The sequence below is a fragment of the Schistocerca gregaria genome, chromosome 4, assembly GCF_023897955.1.
Source record: "Schistocerca gregaria isolate iqSchGreg1 chromosome 4, iqSchGreg1.2, whole genome shotgun sequence".
Taxonomy (NCBI): domain Eukaryota; kingdom Metazoa; phylum Arthropoda; class Insecta; order Orthoptera; family Acrididae; genus Schistocerca; species Schistocerca gregaria.
Window position 1 is genome coordinate 380,389,617 of NC_064923.1, and position 15,827 is coordinate 380,405,443.

The 15,827-nt window shown below is 43.0% G+C and overlaps 1 protein-coding gene across 1 annotated transcript in view; it reads right to left on the minus strand.

Annotated features, from left to right (window-relative positions):
- Positions 1-15,827, minus strand: part of LOC126267542 (hemicentin-2) — a 1,749,994-nt gene that overhangs the window by 257,584 nt on the left and 1,476,583 nt on the right. The window lies entirely within an intron of this gene.

Here is a 15,827-nt window from a genome sequence, read left to right on the forward strand (position 1 = left end):
TTCACCCAGAAAATAATTGAGGACGTAGGTTGCAAGTGCTACTCTGAGATGAAGAGGTTGGCACAGGAGAGGAATTCTTGGCGGGCAGCATGAAATCAGTCAGAAGAGAAGAAAGAAACTTGAAGACAGAAACTTGTGAGACCTATGGAAATGAATAGTGATAATGAATTTTATTTTGTAATAAATATCGATATTATTTGACATTCATCACACAACTCATTCTATAATAGGTCATGGCACAAGAAATGGATATTCATTTGAACAAAAGGATAAGTATTGTTAATATCACCAATGATAGTATGGTGGTCTAATGACGTATCCTGTTTAATTATTCAGGGCTCCCGTGCAAATCTATCTGTACTTATGTTATTGGTTTAGATACTGATTTCGGTATATTATGTCATTAACATACCAGATCAGAAATCAACCACTGTAGCGAAACATTTTTGGAGCTAGAGTAAACACTGAATCCTGAAAAAGGGAGGGAACTAAGTGTAAGAGAATAAGCTTCGGCTAGCAGTATGCCAGGATCCCAGGGTTATAGGAGATGCCACTGCAAAATTAAGTGTAAAAGCGACACTAAAAAATGTGGTGCACTGGAAATTTTAGGTAATTCTAAGTGTCATGGAATTATGTGTTGTGAAATGAAAACAAATGAAAGGAAGAGCCATGGAAGTTTGCATCAATGAAAAAGGAAAAAAAAAGACTGAAAAGAAAAACAGCTACCATATCCCAAATATCCAGAAAAGTAAGTGTAGAGTTTAAAAGTTTTTGAAATAAATGCTACTGCTTATTTAGGCATAACCCTTGGCTTATTCCTTTATTTATTATCTCTGCTCAATAGTAATTGGCCGTTAATATCACTGTCCTCCCAATGTGATAAGAAATTTCAGTTTTACGTGTACAGGAATCCCCTTTTGGTCACTTAAATAAATACCCGGCCATTAGCGTTACAGCATAGACGTACAGAGGAGTATTGGGGTATTGCGTGACCAGAGAGTAGACAGCACACGGAAAGGAAAGCATGGGGCGACTCGTTTGATTTGTATGATATCGAGCGTTGCACTCGACGCCATACTGAAACCGAGTAAGCGCGAAACGATAACTGATTGCTACTACGCCTCGGAATTAACATTCTTATGAAGCGGAAGTAATCTAACCTGCTAAATGAAATCTCTTACAAGAGAAATGGTAATGAAATAAGTTTTGATAAATCCGTAGTTAAAAACTTATCACAAAAGCTTTTAAATTCTTTGTCCAAGCTGTGAACTCCCGCTGCTTTTAGCTTCAGAAAACAATGGCGCTACTTTGTTTTGTAAACACCGGTTTTTTCCTTATAGCAATTATATTTTGCTTTCTAATTTTTCCTTTCCGGGCGTTGGGCTGATAAATCCACTTCCAACAGTAACAGTTGCTTTGAGGGACTCTGCAAGTGTTTCAGTGTTCGTTGTATCAGAGCTGGAATTTTCATTCGTGTTTTCGACCTTAAAGTGACACAGAGTTATTATTTATTAGCATATCTGGATGAACAATCATTAATGACGGCTGACAGCCATCCAAAATTAATTCGAAACTAACTGAAGTGCACGAACAGCCGAAATCATCGCTCACGATAAGCGGAAAGTCCAGTTTCGAATCTCTGTCAACACAAATTTTCACATTTCACTAATAGATGGTATATCCAAACCTAATATAGCTGATGCCAAGATATTCGCAGTTGGTAAATTTATTTCGAATTAACATAGGTATTTCTTTAAAAGAAGATAGTACGTCGCATTAAAATTCAATTTATACAGACCCGCAGCTGAAACTCACCCTAACATATTATGTAACACGAATCACATTCCTTTCATAACTGAGGATGAGAAGTGTCGCAAAGGAACTTTCGTCAAGCTTTGTCCTAATCGTGACATATATTCCTGCTTTTCCATTATGTAACTGTTGGAGTGGAATGTTTTCTTCACCATTTTCTTCCAGCAGTAAGTGCAACAATAAATCGCAGTCACTAATCTGAGAAACGTGCGTCTACTTACACGAAGTGTTCGGGGCTGAACTGCAGGCTACTGGCACGTTGAGCCTTAAGGGAGTTCACTCAAACAAAATTAACTTCTAATATCTCCATACTGTAGTGAGATGTGGCTTTTCTTTCAGCTTTAAAAACGATTTAGATATGTTAGCTACATTAAACACAACAACGTGTCACCTAAAAAGAACAAATGTAAAGCACATTTTTCACTGCAAATCCTTCAAATTTTATGCTGCAGAGTATTAGGAAATTAACCGCCATAGTAACCGTAACCAGTACTTCAACATTGAGTGTCATGTGAAACCATTAGGTACGAAAACAATCAATTTCGTGTAGGAATTAGTTTTCCTCAGAATCGATACAGTAGTGAAACCACTCATTTTTAAAGGAAAAGGAGAATCTGTACTCCAGGAGCTGATGTAGCTTTGCTTCTTTTGCTTACAGTTTAGTTAGCTCTTATTTTTTACAGTAAGGAATTCGGAGAACTTACTTTTCTCATTTACTGGAGTCAGCCGCTTTGTGGGAATCCCTCGTTACTTTCCTGTGTGGTCTGTTCTCTTACTATTGCTCGTTATATATTTATAACGTTAACAGTATATCAAACTACCGATTATGTGTAGGTAAGACGAGTAGCTAAAATAACCAGTTAATGAAACACACAACACGTTTCTGTTTGCCTTGGCATCAGACATAGGTGTTTATTCTGTTTCAATACGGCAGATTCGTACATGCACTAAAAATTTTTTGGGGCATGAATTGCAGCCGAATTTCCATTCCATATACTTGCTATTCTGCGAAGTGACTGTCCGGGAAAGAACCACGTTTGTTACTTTACTTCATAGTCAGTAACACATACATTGCGACAGTGCTGTAGTCAGCTTTCAACAGCAGAACTCAAAAGATTGGTGCCGATACCGAAGCTACGCAATTTGAAACAATACCAACCGATGGAGCTCCGGCAAAACAATGTCAGGGCTCTTAGACAATGGTGGCGAATTCTTAAAATTACCATATACATGTGCATAATGAAGAGCGCCGTCGCAGGATTAGTATCCTGACTGATGAAACCAATCTCATGACTGATTTCCGGAACTGTATGTCAATCATTACACCTGACGTCTAATCCTCCAGGACAATGAGCATGCACTAACTACTGCCTGGGTCACGGATAAAAATTCAGCGATTCCTGTTGGAACCGTTCAAGGACCCACCGTTACTCTAGAACTTGCAACTATAGGCTGTTTGTTACCTTTCTTTCCTTTGAAACAATGGCTTGGAGGACGACGGTTTGATGACAGGTTTTAGCTTGAAGAGCGCAGTAATCTGGCTCAATTCGGAGTCGGTCAGCTTTCAGACAAGGCGTTGAAGAAACTGAAATCTCTAGCAAAAAGGTAAACAGGACAGCTGAAAAGAAGGTCATTTCCAGGTCTAATTTTACTCAATTTTTATATGTCAGACATGCCAAATATTGATGCAAGGAAATTTGGGTACGCTAATGACATAGCTTTAGCTGCCCAACATAAAAACTGTAGTGTCACTAAGATTATTTTGAATGAGTACTTTAAGAATTTTCAGCTTATACCAAATACCAATAATAATGAAACTAGCTGCTTTCACCTAAATAATATGGATGAACGTCGTCAGCTGAAACTTTGAGTAACACAGCGCTCAAACATCAGTCACCCAAAATATCTAGGAGTGGGTATAGACATAACATTATCTTTCAAAGAACATTTTGTAAATACTGCCTCCGAGATGATAACACGTAAAAATACTATCCGGAAGCTTAGTGGTCCTAAACGGTTTGGCTGATAGGGTGGACAGCAATCTGTAGTTGTTTGCTGATTATGCTGTGGTGTACGAAGTTGAGTGACTCTATGAAGATACAAGACGACGTAGAAAAAGTTTCTAGTTGGTTTGGTGAATGACAGCTAGCTCTAAATGTGTAAAAAAGAACAACAAACATGTAGTGTTCAGATGCAGTATTACTAGTGTCTCTATATACATACACGGTTTGGGTGACAGGCTGGGCAGCAGTCTGCGGTTGTTTGCTGACGATGCTGTGGCGTGCGTTAAGGTGTCGAAATTGAGTGGCTGTACGAAGATGCAAGACGACTTATAGAAAAATTTCTAATGGGTTTGGTGAATGGCAGCTAGCTCTAAACGTAGAAAAACGTAAGTTAATGCGGATGAGGAGGAACAAGGAACCTGTACTGTTCGGATACATTTCTACAAGTGTCCTGCTTGACACAGTCAAGTCGTTGAAATATCTGGACGTAACGTTGTAAAGAGATATGAAATGGAACGAGCATGTGAGAACTGTGGTAGGGAAGGCGAATAGTCGACTTCGGTTTCTGGGAGAGTTGTACGAAAGAGTGGTATACCGGTGAAGGAGATCGCGTATAGGACGCTGGCGCGACTTATCCTTGAGTACTGCCCAAGTGTATGGGATCCGTACCGGATCGGATGGAAGAAGGACGTCGAAGCACTACAAAGGCGGGCTGTTATATTTGTTACCGATAGGTTCGATCAACACGTGTCATGGAAATGCTTCGGGAGCTAAAATGGGTGTCATTGGTGGGAATGCGACGTTCCTTTAGAGATACAATACAGAGAAACGATATAATGTTAAAAAGCCAACCGGTTGCACATTAACGATACGTACATTGACCTACGTTTCGACATTTTTGGTGTATTCATCACAATGAATAGTTGCTAAATCGTAAAATTACATTCCTAAAAAAAAACAGTAAAACAGAACGTTGTTTTACTTTTGACTTCAGCATAGCTGCTCAAAATTATGACTATTGCTTTTTAGCAATGCAGTTTTACGACGCTTTTCATTCTGATGAAGACCCCTTAGCGGATGCCGGAACCTAGGTCAATGTACCTAACGTTTATCTGCAACGGGTTGGCTGTTTAATCTTATCCTGAAACTAATGTATGGTCGCTGAATAACAGGCATGTTCAAAACTGTAAGAATACTGAGAAAATGTAGAGAATCGGCGTCTGTAGCTGACTGCCGAACGCCGGCCGAGGTGACCGAGCGGTTCTAGCCGCTACAGCCTGGAACCACATGACCGCTACGGTTACAGGTTTGAATCCTGCCTCGGGCATGGATGTGTGTACTGTCCTTATGTTAGTTAGGTTTAAGTAGTTCTAAGTTCTAGGGGACTGATGACCTCAGAAGTTGAGTCCCATAGTGCTCAGAGCCATTTGAACCATTTTTTTTTCTTTGACTGCCGTACGATTGTACTGCCGCCAATATACGTTGAAGAGTCTCAGTGAAAAAGTGAACAGAATTTCATCGCCATGAGAAATTAGGACTCATACGGAGGCATATAGCAAGTAGTTTTTCCTTCGCTCTATTTGTGAGAGGAACAGGAAAAGAAATCACTAGTAGTGGTACAGGGTCCTCTCCGCCACACACCGTACTCTGGTTTGCGGAGCATCTGTGTAGATATCGATGTCGATGTACATGTAGACCTAATTTCCATTATTCATTCTTGCAATTATAGTTCCTAAATCTTAAATGTTTATAAATTGTAACTTTCTGCCGTATATTAAAAGATATGGAGTTTAAGGCTTATCCTCTCGTTGTCACTGACGTCATTTCAGACGAAATGTCACGAAATGTCGCTGGATGTACGACATCATCAGAGTTCCACTAGAGCTTTGAAGCTACAGCGCTACAAACTCGCCTCGTCGGATTCGTGGAAAACAGCGCAATTAGCGAAATGAGAAGCGCACCTGCATTCTCACTAACACAGTGACAGCCACTGCAGTTAAACAAGAATCGTTAATGAGTAATTTTAGTGTGGAAATAATACTACCGAATTTATGTTAGATATCTGAAGAGTCTCAGTCAACAAGCGAACAAAATGTCACCACCATGAGGTGCACTTAATAACTCCCCAAAACCGAATTTAACGTGAATTAAGTGATTTACTCCAGCGGTCACTCATAGGTTTCTCGATGAAAGTTGGGCTATGAGGTATCAATGACTCTTTAGCAACTCGGTTCTGAAAATAAAGGACCGGTTTCATTAGGCTATTTGAATATTTTTGTTTACTTTAATATGCATTTATATTTAATGTAAATAGCAGTAAATGCCTGTTTCGTACCTTACTACTCGTGTTTGTGGGACGCAGAACCGAAACTAGCTTACTTTTGCTAAAGAGCTGTTAGACTCGAGACTAATGATGACGTCTTAAACCTCTTCTCCACTCGAAGCGTTCGTTTCACGCTTCTGTGGATGCCACCAGTTTCATATAATGTCCTCGACCACACCATTTCGGCTCACTGGAACGTAGTTTCGTTGATAAGCGTGCCGAGGTCATCCAAGTTCTACCAGTACACCACGACGAATATGAAATTCTCGTTCTTATGCAGTACACGTACCAAGCCTTCTTTAAATCACAGCATGAATATAAAGCAATCTGTCACCATGTTGCAGCTCTTAAAGTCACTGACTACTGCTGTTAAGGTCCGGCTCGATTCCAGGTAACAACCTGAGACATCACCAACACGTCTCGAACGAGTGGTCACTCCGGGGAGACTTTCCACTTCTCTCAGTAGAGCTATATACACAGGAGCAGAATATATATCGCGAAATCGATCTTCATCTACGAATACGAACCACTCCATACTTATCTACGGGTCGCTAATAAGTAAACAAGCTGGTGTTCGTTGATGTTAAAGCCTCACGAGTCTTGAAGAGAGGGGTCCTTACGAACGCCCCTTTACTCAATGTTGACACCGATTACAGATTTATTATACGTGGGATACTATATGCCTTTCTTGTCATTAGCATCAGTGTTTTAATTGCTATTATATTTATTTCTTCATCCCGTGTACACAGTCCGCTAACATTAATGTGACCACCGACTATATTCAACGGTATCTTGCAATAACCACTCACAGATGACAGGCGTCAGCTGATGGTGCTTAAGGCGTGTCCGGAGGACGCTGACGCTGAAAGGGCATCATCATTGGTTTTCGGGCCAAGAGTGGAAGCATTTCCGAAATGGTTAATTTTGCAAACTATTCACGTGCCACCGTGGTTAAAATATATCGTGCGTGGCGCTATCCATGTTGCTCCATGGGCCTTGAATAACAGAGGTGACGGCGGCTGCGGAGATATGTACAGGCGAGTAGACGTGCAACAGTTTAGCAACTGACCGCCTGGATGAACCAAGGGACTTCCAACAATGTCTTCTCAAGAACCGTTTAGCAAACGTTGGTTCGTACGGGCCTCCTCAGCAGGAGTCCATACACACATTCATTGGCGACGAAGGCTGGAACTTGCACGCCAATACCTCATCTAGAATGAGATTTTCTCTCTGCAGCGGAGTGTGTGCTGATATGAAACTTCCTGGCAGATGAAAACCGTGTGACAGACCAAGTCTCGAACTCGGGACCTATGCCTTTCGCGGGAGAGTGCTCTACCATTTGAGTGAGCTACCCAAGCATGACTCACGACCCGTTCCCATAGCTTCAATTCTGCCAGTATCTCGTCTCCTACCTTCCAAACTTCACAGAAGCTATTCTGCGAACCTTGCAGAACTAGCACTGCTAGAAGAAAGAATATTGCGAAGACATAACTTGCCGCGAAAGGCAAAGGTCCCGAGTTCGAGTCTCGGTCCGGCACACGGCTTTAATCTGCCAGGAAGTTTTATATCAGCGCACATTCCACTGCAGAGTGAAAATCTCATTCTGGAAACACCACCCAGCCTGTGGCTAAGCTATATCTCCGCAATATCCTTTCTTCCAGGAGTGCTAGTTCTTCAATGTTAACAGAAGAGCTTCTGTGAAGTTTGGAATTTAGAAACCGAGGTACTGGCAGAATGTAATACCTCATCTGCATGTCCACTGAGTGGCGGCTGTTGCCCTTTCCAGATGAATCATGTTTTATGCTCCATCTGGATTTCATGTACTTGTACTTTCGTCTGTTTGCTGCATGATTTTCTGTAGCGCCTTCCTTCGCTCGTAGTTCTTATTTAACATCTGTAACATTTGCAGTGAGAATGAAGTACGGCTATACGTTACTTTACGATTAGACGCGGACTTTAACAAAAACACCCTCGCGAAACCTCGAGAATTTCAATGCAGCTCCTTGTAAGACCTATCTTCCCTCTCGTTGTGAAAATAGTTCCAAGGTAGTCGCAACGGCTGGGCGTTCCCGGACCACTGGCTCGCAAAATTGTAGACCTGCGAAATGAGCTGAAGTACGGCGTCTCCCTTCTGTAAATATTTCAAGGCTGGTAGACTCACAAATCCAGACCGCCTGCTATGGAGTGGACGAGAATAATCTCCCAGCTGGGAGACGTAGACCGCATCAGAGACATCATTCAGTCATTTTCAGGATGATTGAGTCGTCCCTGGCTCTGCGGATAAACTGACCGGCCTACAGCAAGAAAGAGATTTGATAGCTCTACGTGCCAGCGTGGAAACTAGTTTCAAGAAACCACCATGTTAAAGTATCGGACCGTTCGAATATGGCAAGCCTGAGCTCTGGATACCAGTAAAGGCGACGACCATTGCTCACAGAGAACGACACGAAGGAGATCACTCCGATTCGTCAGTAGAGTGAGTGTGGATTCAGGGATCTAATTAGCGAGAATTATTTATTGTTGACTCCCGTTTTCTGGAGTTTCCCAGCCACCTGCGACGGTACTCAAGGGGAATCATGTTGGAGTAGTGGTGGTGGACAGATGCCTCACCACGCGTTTGGTAAGGCGCCGTCACGAATGCTTACCTCTTACTATCTCCACCTTGTACTTCTGCAGAAAATTTAAGCGGATTACCTTAGTGCGAGGAATTGGGTTTTCAACACTTTGTCTACTACACAATCATCAAGTTAGATGTTACGTTTCTCACTATTCTCACTGCCGCTACTTCCCATTACTTCCTTTTTTTTTTAATAATGCGTAAACATTTGGACGAACTTATGATATTCTTGTATTTATCATTCTGTTCCTTCAGAGGCTTTGTCAGTGCGATGAAGTCTTCCACTGCATTTCCAAATATCTCTTCGAATGCGTTTGTTACCGAGCCTACGTCGCACATAGCGGCGGACAGGCCTGTAGTATCCCACGTCTGAAATGTCTTGTGTGAGGGTCATTACGTGAAGCGTCTTGGTCTGCACAGAAATGCTAACGCGTTTCGTCGCTGCACAAGTGACACTCCGTACAACTGTCAAAACCTCGACTATGGTGCTCACTCGACTAGCGCCAGGTCAGCGGCCTATCCAGCGACATGGAAACGTCTCGCACAGGATAACTACTGTAGAAATGTGGAAGGGTGTGATCCTGTTTAAAGAGCTAATCCCTGCTGTTATTTTCAAGTTGTGGTGTTGAAACACTAAATTAGATTATTCATACCATAATACCTGTATTATGTACAGGGTGTTTCAAAAATAACCGGTATATTTGAAACGGCAATACAAACAGCGATAGAAATACACCGTTTGTTGCAATATGCTTGGGACAACAGTACATTTTCAGGCAGACAAACTTTCGAAATTACAATAGTTACAATTGTCAACAACAGATGGCGCTGCGGGCTGGGAAACTCTATAGTACGATATTTTTTCCACATATCCACCATGCGTAGCAATAATATGGCGTAGTCTCTGAATGAAATTACCCGAAACCTTTGATAACGTGTCTGGCAGAATGGCTTCACATGCAGATGAGATGTACTGCTTCAGCTGTTCAATTGTTTCTGGATTCTAGCGGTACACCTGGTCTTTCAAGTGTCCCCACAGAAAGAAGTCACAGGGGTTCATGTCTGGCGAATAGGGAGGCCAATGCACGCCGCCTCCTGTATGTTTCGGATAGCCCAAAGCAATCACACAATCATCGAAATATTCGTTCAGGAAATTAAAGACGTCGGCCGTGCGATGTGGCCGAGCACCATCTTGCATAAATCACGAGGTGTTCGCAGTGTCGTCTAAGGCAGTTTGTACCGCCACAAATTCACGAAGAATGTCCAGATAGCGTGATGCAGTAATCGTTTCGGATCTGAAAATGGGCCAATGATTCCTTTGGAAGAAATGGCGGCCAAGACCAGTACTTTTTGAGGATGCAGGGACGATGGGACTGCAACATGGGGCTTTTCGGTTCCCCTTATGCGCCAGTTCTGTTTATTGACGAAGCCGTCCAGGTAAAAATAAGCTTCGTCAGTAAACCAAATGCTGCCCACATGCATATCGCCGTCATCAATCCTGTGCACTATATCGTTAGCGAATGTCTCTCGTGCAGCAATGGTAGCGGCGCTGAGGGGTTGCCGCGTTTGAATTTTGTATGGATAGAGGTGTAAACTCTGGCGCATGAGAAGATACGTGGACGTTGGCGTCATTTGGACCGCAGCTGCAACACGGCGAACGGAAACCCGAGGCCGCTGTTGGATCACCTGCTGCACTAGCTACGCGTTGCCCTCTGTGGTTGCCGTACGCGTTCGCCCTACCTTTCCAGTACGTTCATCCGTCACGTTCCCAGTCCGTTGAAATTTTTCAAACAGATCCTTGATTGTATCGCTTTTCGGTCCTTTTGTTACATTAAACCTCCGTTGAAAACTTCGTCTTGTTGCAACAACACTGTGTTCTAGGCGGTGGAATTCCAACACCAGAAAAATCCTCTGTTGTAAGGAATAAACCATGTTGTCCACAGCACACTTGCACGTTGTGAACAGCAGACGCTTACAGCAGAGAGACGACGTACAGAAAGGCGCACCCACAAACTGCGTTGTCTTCTATATCTTTCACACCACTTGCAGCGCCATCTGTTGTTGAAAATTGTAACTACTGTAATTTCGAAAGTTTGTCCGCCTGAAAATGTACTGTTGTCCCAAGCATATTGCAACAAACGGTGTATTTCTATCGCTGCTCGTTTAGTTTTTATTGCCGTTTCAAATATACCGGTCATTTTTGAAACACCCTGTATCTTCTATGATTTGAGAAGCATAAAAATATTTTTTATCTCAAACTATGTCTTTTATGTACTGAGTTGGATTACGTAACTGGTTTATGCTTAGGGAATGTAGGATTTAATAAGACAGAAACGCTGGAGGGGAGATCCTCCGCAACGAAAGGACTTAACTGAGAATGTAAAAGATGGGAGGGCGTGGTTTGGCGACAGAAGTCTGAGTGGCACATATAGGGTGAATCACCTGAAGCTTGCACCACATATATTAAGGAAATGGAAAGTGCTGTTGATGTGCGGTTTTGACAGAATAGATTTGTAGTAAGGGGCTTGTATTGTTAGACAACCAACAGATAGTATACTTAGAAAGTGTAAAATGGCTCTGAGCACTATGAGACTTAACATCTTAGGTCATCAGACCCCTAGAACTTAGAACTACTTAAACCTAACTAACCTAAGGACATCACACATATCCATGCCCGAGGCAGGATTCGAACCTGCGACCGTGACGGTCGCGCGGTTCCAGACTGAAGTGCCTAGAACCGCTCGGTCACACCGGCCGGCTAGAAACTGTGCTAAGATAGACTGTTTTAAATGCAACAATGTCTATTAACATTAATAAGAGACAATGGTAGTGAATTAAAAATTAATGGTGGTTGTTTCAGGATTTTAGTGCGAGTCATTTAAGAGATATACTACTTTGAAAAGTTTCGGCACCGACACACTTTTGCGCCCTTAAACCACAGTAGTTGATAGGGACGATGTTACGTCTGCTTACAATGTGCTTTTGTGTTTCTTCATTGCGTTGCGACTTGCTAGTTAGTTAGTGAATGGCAGTCGAAGCAGTAAGTCGTGAGTGGACGATGGGATGTAACAAAGCAGAAAAAGCCGACATGCTCATGGGGTGTGGAGAGTGTGGGAAGAATGTTTGTACGGTGTATGCGGCAAAATACGCCAACAGACGTCTTTCACTTCGGCAATTATTTATCAGCCTTTTTAACCAGCTACGTGAAAATGTTAATGTAACACCTAAACAATGTAACAAAAGGCAACAAATGAGAGGGGGAAATCTTGCTGCTCTTGCAGTTGATTGGTGCGTTAGCTCCCGCGCAATTTCAGGAGGATGGAATGAGTCAGTCAAGCGCCCCATGCATTCCCCATCGGCATAGATTCCCTCCCTATCACGCCTCTCTCCATTTCTTTTCCCATGTATGCGCAATACGTTACATTTGTTTACATTCAGGGTCAACAGCAAGAGCCTGCACCATTCATCAGTCCTCCATAGATCATTTTGCATATCGATACAATGTTCTGGCGTTGCTATTTTCTTATAAATAACTCCACCAGTTGTGAACAGTCTTAAAGAGCTTCCAAGAGATCTACTAATTGTATATACTTTATACGTACTGACTGTCCTTTAACGATTTCTTGGGAACCCGGAAATTACCTTTACATCTGTCGATTTTGTTCCGTTAGGAGCGACGTGTTAAGCCCTACGTGCAAGGAAGTCTTGAATCCAGTGACACCCCTCATGGTAATATACATGTGCGTCAGTGAAAAAGACCAATAAAAAATTGTAAGCAGGTGGACGTAATGTGCAGTTCCAGTCTCTTCTGTACCTAAGGTCCATCACCGTTCCCTTTGGATCCCTACGTAATTTTGTGCTCTCCGATACAGACGATCGAACAACGGATGAGTGGTACTCAAGCGTCAACTTTAGGTTACAATATCTCCGGATTTAATTAACATTTTACAATGCAACAAACGGCACTGATTACGTATTTGTTTATATGTTCAGATGTGCTAACAAAACTAACGGGGTCCCATTTAAAAAAAAACGTAGGTTTGTGTTAAAAAAAACTTCCGTCCATTTTGTTATGGTTTGTATTAACCAATTACACTAGCCCCTCTCCTCACGTTCACTCTGTGGAGTCGATTCGTCAGTATTTCATGTGGTTTACGAAATATATCCAACGGTAATGTTAGGTGACTCACCCTGTATATAACGCTGTTCAAAAGAGGAATGTAGTCTGGCAAGTTGTCAGCGACAGCACAATAGAGAAGAGTTACACACGGGTTGCAAACAGACATCCGACAAGTTTCGAGACAGCTCGTCAGCGCGAGTTGTCCGGGGAAACCAATCAGCGCCGGCGACTGGCCCGCCGGCAGCCGGCGCCTCTGAGTCAATGTTGACGCAATTGGAGGGCAGGGCGGAGCGGGGCGGGGCGCAGCCATAGCGGGACGGCGGCCCACTGCCGCTCTGTGCGCAAACAGCGGCCGCGGGAGCAGCCGACACCTCGGCCGCGGGCGCGCACGCCGCGTTTACACGGCAAACACCGGCCGGGACCGCGATTATTGTTTGCCCGCGGTCAGGTCGCGCCCGCGGGCCTACTTTGCAGGCACGCACGCGTAATTGGCTGGCCCGCGCGTTTGGCAGTCGTCGGTCGCGGGGCCACTCCGATTCTGAAAGCTACGAAACAGGTTACAGTTGCTGCGTGTTTCAAAAGATCGTCACAGCGTAACGGTTGAATCCCCGGGCTTTGTCACATAGGACTAACATCCTCAGATCCAATCACAGGAGGACGGGTCTGTTTTCAGTCTGAATTGATGATATGAAGCTACGTTTTCCTAGGAGCAGAAGTTTATCGCGGCGTGCTGCGGAATACACTTGGCTCTTCCGTTGTCCTATGCAGGCCGCTTGAAACGTTTTCCTAAGCGCGGGACGGTGCGCGTCACAAAGTAAAAAATGAAAGCGATGTTTTTTTATATAATTTGACAATTGTAGTTGTCCGACTGATCCGGGAACTACCTTCTGACATCTATTTCTACTGAAATGAAATTTTTGTGCTGTATAACTACAGAAATAATTAAACTTATAAGAAAAGTTATTTTTTCGCGCTGCACAATATTTATCACTTCTTATTTCTTAAAGTATGCGTCGTGGAACAGCATATTTTTACAGTTGCCTTAAGCGGCAAAATTTCTGTCCAACAGAGTCAATAATAGTGAGGTAGTAAATTAAATTATAACATCTGTGTCGGAACTTTTAGCAAACCAACATCCGAAATGTATTGAGCGACAAACATTTTCCCTTTACATTTTTTGATGAGTGAAAGAGAAAAAAAATTTCTGAAATGTTTGAATTTGCTTTTACAGTTTGTTCGAAGTTGCTGAATGCTACAGTTTTTCCCAGATGAGAGCAGTGTTGTGATTTTCAAGGAGCGATGTGAATCCTAACGAACTGCGAGGAACATTTTGCCAGGTACGGAGCACTAATCAGTAGCAGTGACAGCGAAGACCAAACTCGAAGTGAAGTGCTCGATCTGAGAAGCTGATATTTTAGGCACTCTGAAAGTACTAGGAACGTAGGGACACAGGATGAACACCGTGCGTTACTCAGGATACGCAAAGCAGTCAGTCAAATTTTCATATATCGTGAAGAAGAAGCGGCGTGCAACATTTTTGTAACTAAATATTTACTCGACGCTGTGGAGAAGTGCCGGCTCGTGTGGCCGAGCGGTTCTAGGCGCTTCAGTCTGGATCCGCGCGACCACTACGGTCGCCGGTTGGAACCCTGCCTCGGGCATGGGTGTGTGTGATGTCCTTAGATTAGATAGGTTTAAGTATTTCTAAGTTCTAGAGGACTGATGACCTAAGAAGTTAAGTCCCATAGTGCTCAGAGCCATTTGAACCATTTGTGGACAAGTTTTAGGCCCTTTTTCAGATTCGCACGCAACCAGTTTCATTATCTTCTCACGACGATTGTGTTAAACTGACAAGGAACCTCATGACTGCGAGGCCGCAAAAGGCCAATGGTATTTACGGCATTCGCCACCCAATGAATTGTCTACCATGCGGCCACAGTACTGGCTGATAATGCCAAGAGTGAGCGGGAAAGGAGAAATCCAGTAGTGAGCACAGTATGAGGCTACGGAGCATAGCTGATCTGCTTAATCGGCAGTAGCTCACAACAGTGATACAATGCTAGTGGTGTTGATACAAAGCAGAACTGTAGAAATGATAAACAGAGTGTGAAACAAATGGCAGTTGAAATATTAGCCTTTCTGAAAGATGAGTCAGTGGAATGTGTGGTGTACTTGATCAACAGTACGGACAATCTGAATGAGGAGTAAAATTATGACGATACGTGCTTAGCAAGTCAAAGTGATATTGGAGAAGGTGTGGTGACGAACCATGTCTGACAGGAAGCCACAAATTCCGTCTCCAGTTAAAAGTTGGAAAAGACCATAAAAAACTGTGTGTGAAATCTTATGGGACTTAACTGCTAAGGTCATTTGACCCTAAGCTTACACACTACTTAACCTAAATTATAATAAGGACAAATATACACGCCCATACCCCAGGGAGGACTCGAATCTCCGCCAGGATCAGCCGCACAATCCATGACTGCAGCGCCTGAGACCGCTCGGCTAATTCCGCGCTGCAAAGAACAATCGTTGTCCAAGAATCTTATACTAAACATAATTACGTACATGGAAGCTCATCTGCGGCACACTAAAAAAACAATTATGAACAGATTTCAAAGAAGTTCGCAGAAATATGACCTCGTGGTGTATAAGAGAACCACGGATTTTCAAGGGAGAACAAGGTGCAATTGTTACAAAAACTTGTGTTTGCGTGTTTCAGCGATGTTCAATGCAGTTTACAGGATGTGCGTCACAGTCATCTACTATGTCATGTACATCAAATTGCGTGCGACATGGATTACAGTGATTTCAAGGAAAGCAGTGGATGGTTGCGTAACTGCAGACAGTGCTATAGAAATGGAAGGCGTAAGACAAAGAAATTTCAAACAAAGCGTCAAACTGCAGAATCCGCCCATAGTTCGTAAGGATTTTTTTTAAACTGCGCACAGT